Raw genomic sequence first — 5,064 nt, 5'->3', positions numbered from 1 at the left:
TGTTTATACAGTGCTTCTATGGTTTCCTTTATTTCTTCTTTTGCTTTTTCAAATTCTGTATTTTTGTTGTCTTGGAATTTCTTGAGTGTCTCCTGTACACTTTGGTTGACCCTATCCAGTATCATCTCTATAAAATTCTCATTGAGTACTTGTAGTATGTCTTCTTTTAAATTATTCTTGTGGGCTTCATTGGGTCCTTTGCCATAGTTTATCTTCATTTTGTTGGAGTCTGGATCTGAGTTTCTGTTCTCTTCATTCCCCTCTGGTTCCTGTACTAATTTTTTGCTGTGGGGAAACTGGTTTCCCTGTTTTTTCTGTCTTCCCGTCATTGTCCTTGGTGTTGTTACTGTCCCTGTACTGTGTGTAATTAAGTATTTTCTAGCTTGTAATAATAATAATGGTAATATTTAGAATGGAAGAGTGAGCTGAGATGGAAAGCAAGAAGTTAAAGAAAAGGGGAAAACAAATATACAGACAAGAGGGAGAAAGCAGAACAAGGTATCAGACAAGAGAGTTTCAAAGGTATAAACAGGGAGTGTTAGTGTACTAATCGACAGTAAGCTGAACAGACATTAGAGAGACAGAGAGAGGATTGAAAATCAAAGATAAAAAAATAAAAAATAAGTAAATGAAAGTAATATCTCTATATATAAATGAATTAAAATAATATGGAAAATAGAAAATTAAAAAAAAAATCCAAAATACTTCCAAGTTTATATGCAATGCAGTTTCAGTGTTAATAATTTGGGTGTCCGTCTCAATCTCCAGTCCTGGAGTTGGTGCCTCAGATGTTGTTCTGTAGTTGTCTCATCAAAGGGAATGCATAAAGTAGAACAAAACTACACACTCACACACACACACACACACACACACATACACACACACACACACACACACACACACAAAAAGCCCCACCAAGTGTCCCCAGTTCAAATGCAATACAGTTTCAGTAAGTTTTTCAGCTTGCAGGTGTAATTTGGTTGTTCTCTCATCAAAGGTAGGGAGAAAAAGAAAAAAAAGCGTCTGGAGACAGTTCTGAGAGTGGTATCTGCAACTGTGGCTTGCCTGCCTGCTGCTCTCAGCCTGTAGCTGACAGCATTATTTATGCAGATCTCTGGGGTGAGCTAGCACTCACCTGGTCGCTCAGGCTTTGTTTGCTCAGAGTTCTCCTATGCAGGAGCCTCTGCTACAGGCTTTCCCCTTTCCAAGCACTGGGAAAGGTGACACTGCCCCTGTGTTGTCAGGCCTGCGTGTTTATTTACAGTTCATGTGGGAGGTGGGTCTTCTCCCCTCTCCTCTGAAGTTTTCCTCCCACTGCCACTTTCAGAAGCTTTCCTGCTCCTGCTTACTTGGCGGTGCTGCTGCTCCTGCTGGCTGCCATGTTTGTTTACAGTTCCTGTGGGAAGTGGGTCTTCCCTCCTCTCACAAGCTTCCCCGCTCCTGGTTGCTGGGTGCGTGCCCCGCTCCCACCAGAGGCTCTCCGGCCCGCCCGGCTTGTTTATTTACAGTCCCGGGAAGGATTCCCTTCCCCCAATCTTCAGCGCTCAGGGCACCCCACCCTCTTTCCAGTGTGTCTTAACTGTTCTTATTGCTTATTACTCAGTTTCTCTTTTTTTCCGGGGTGGAGGTCAGTCTGTCCAGGGGGCTATGCTGCTCTGGCCCAGGCTTGTCTGTGGGGCTACCGCGGTACTGTGAAGCTCACCTGGTCTGCATCTTCCCAAGCCATATGGGCGCCGGCCACTGGTGGCCCCGGGGCCCTACTCGTTTCTCCGTTTAATGTGAAGTGGAGATTCTTTGCACCGGCTGGAGATGTGGAGGGGTCAAAGTTATGCGTTTTCTCAGTGATTATGCCTGCAAAGTGTGTCTCCAGCATCTCTCCAAGATTTCACTATAGGAGGGTCGCTTTCTGCTTCCTACCTCTAGCCGCCATCTTGGAATTCCCCCTTCTTTTACCTTGATTGTGTGCATGTATATTAGTAATCAGCCTTGAATAGGTGGAAAATTCACAGAGTTTTAAATATGCAGTTGCTTGGCACACTGAAATTATTGTCATATCCATGTATTTCTGCTTAATGGTACAATCTATGCAAGATATAATAAGTCACAAGAAATGAGATTAAAGTGGAAACTAAGTAGATATTTCAATATCAAGGAATATTGATTTGAGACTTTGTACTTTAATTGAAATTATGTGATTGGGCTACCTTATTATGCTTTGTAAATATTTAAGTCATATATCTTATTTAAAAGGCTATGTAATTTTAATTTTTGTCATTAGGCCTATGTAAATTCTGAACACTCATCCTTGGCAATTTGCAAATGTTATTCTGATATTACTTTGATACAAAGCTTCCAAGATTACCCCAACATATTATTAAATTTTAGTTGTTTTAAAACATTACATATGTCATTTAGTCCCAAATATTTTTATTGGTCCAAAAATAGCCTTAGGATTTGTGCTTTGTAGAGAGATGATGTAGATAGATACAGATGTCATAGAGACAGATACAGACACAGATAGAGATATAGATACAGACATAGCTATAGATAGATATACGTACAGATGTATAGATATCTGTTGTGATCAAGGGAATCTGAAGTGATGCCATTTGCCATTAAAACTTTATTGTTTATTGTTAGAAATTCTGAATAATTTTCTTCTGTAAAGATCACCATTAACATAGTGAAATAAATTTGCATTTTACTATCAATAGGAAATGTGTTATAAAATACTACACACATTATAGCAATTTCATAAAAAATATTTTATACACAAACATACTACAAGAAACCAAAACTATTATGTTACTATTTTTGCTTATAGTTTAATACAATATTTTACTCCTTTCTAAACTTTATTTGAACAATTATTGCTGTTCAAGTTGGTATTATATTAAAATGAAAACTAAAGTTCAAAACCCAGTTCTACCAAAAAATAAATTAAAATTTAAAAATTGAGAGATTTGATTACATGAAACCCAACAACCATTATATCAAATAAAATACTTTTAAAAGACAAAAATAATTTATATTTATAATATTTAACATAAAAAATTAACATCTCTATATTCAAACTAAGCTATCAATAGAAGCCAATAAGAAAATAATGCAGAAACCGAAAATTACGATGGGCAAAAACATGAAAAGACAATTTGCAGCAATAATATTCAATGGAAATGTGAATGTAACTTGGTACACTCACATTCTGAAAATGAGATACTGCAAATTCTGCCATGACTGAAGTTGTAAACTATTGTAAATACTTTTTATTCATTATAGGTAGGAAGATTTCATCAAATGTTTGTAAGTATGAAATCAATGTAATCTGTCACAAGTTCACCTAAGCAAATAAACAACATCCAAACAGCTGACCAAAGAAAAGGCCCTGGGATATCATGGACAAGAGCTAAGATCTGGGCAAGAAAACTGTCATGGAAGGACAGGGTGACAGTGAATGCAATTCATGTTCAGTAGGAATTTGTTCTCTGTGACATGTTGAAAGCATATGGAAGAATATTAAGCATGGAGAAAATGCTTAAATCAAATATATTCTATCTTAATATATTTTCCCTTCTTTTTTCAAAGACATTGTCTCCCTTCATGACCCAAGCTGGCCTTGAAATCATGATCCATCTACTTCAGCCTCTAAGGTGCTGGAATTATAGCCACGGGCTCTTGTGCCTGGCATTTTCTTATCTTAAAATTTACTTTTCTATATAAAATATATTGTATTTAAAAATACAGAGATGTGAGTTTCTAAATAGACATGGAAAAGAATGTTTTGCCTCTAGCTCCCCAAACTTCTTTAGAACCCCATCATTAGTAAAGGCCTTAGGGAAAAGCAGCCCTAAGTTCTTACCATGACAACTACAAGCCTAACTCAGTTCCTCATTGAGAAGTGTTCTCTGCCTGGCTCAGGCCAAATCCTTAGACAATACCTAGAATAAGAAATGCTCCTAGAGGAAATTAAAATCAAAATCATCAGCTCATTTATGTAATTTTTATCTATTATATCCCTTCTTTATGTAGGTGTTTGATACATACATACATACATATATGGGCTATTGAAAGCTGGAAAGAAAATAAATAATTCCTTGGCAGTTTGGACAAGATTTAGTGAAAAGCTGAGAAATTTCTGTGTGCATAAAGAAACCAACAATGTTGTCTTTCTAATGAGAATTGACAAGGACAAATGCCAGGTGTTACTGGACAAGGAATATGAGGGCATTTCCCACATGAACTTGAAGATGAACTACCTGAGCAACCACCTTTTTATTTGTGTATAGAAATAAACACCAGCATGATGATGGAAGAGTTTCATATCCTCTGTGCTTTGCTTTTTCCAGTCCTGCTGAAAGTAAACCTCAACCAAGGATAATGTATGCTGGGAGTAAGAATAAGTCCAACAGCTGAGCTAACACAGGTGTTTTAAAGAAGTGGTGGAGACCTAACTTAAGAATGGTTATGTGAGAAACTTGGCCTTAGCTAATAATGTGAACTTCTGTGCCTTTAATGTATTTAAAGTTTTTGACCATACTGAATCCAGACATAAATATTTATTTGTGCCTTGTTTCCTATAGTAAAGGAAAAAATTCTTCATTTGTGCCAAGTTTGGTCAAAAAGGAAATGGTCTTATAGTAATGAACCTTTGTAAAATGTTTCCTTATATTTGTAATTGTGTAATGGGCTTCCCTTCTCCAGGGACTTTTTGTACTCCTGTGACTTACTGTCCAGAACTTATTACTAACCAGACAAATCAATGGGAAGTGGATATTAGATTGTGATGGACAATACTTGAATTCACCCCCTCCACAACTCTCCTTTATCCCTTTTTTCTCCCATTCCTGGAATAGTTTCAACTGATATGATTTTTACATTTTCAGACATGTGTGCATAGTATTTGCACCATATTAACCCTCCTAGACCCTTTCTCTACTTCTTTCCCCTCTCACTGGTACCAACCCCTCTTCAGGACTGGTTCCACCCTCCTGTTCCCTGATTTTGTAAAAGAAAAGCAAAATGACATTTTTGTTGTTTAAGATAACCACACAGTTAGTTTCCTTG

The 5,064-nt window shown here is 37.1% G+C and overlaps 1 pseudogene; it reads left to right on the top strand.

The window, feature by feature from the left end:
- The first annotated feature begins 4,172 nt into the window (after positions 1-4,172).
- LOC141413635 (glia maturation factor beta pseudogene) lies at positions 4,173-4,489 on the top strand (annotated as a pseudogene).
- The last annotated feature ends 575 nt before the right edge of the window (positions 4,490-5,064 follow it).

Source organism: Castor canadensis, chromosome 11 (genome assembly GCF_047511655.1).
Source record: "Castor canadensis chromosome 11, mCasCan1.hap1v2, whole genome shotgun sequence".
Lineage (NCBI taxonomy): Eukaryota > Metazoa > Chordata > Mammalia > Rodentia > Castoridae > Castor > Castor canadensis.
This window is presented reverse-complemented; position numbering and strand designations above follow the sequence as displayed.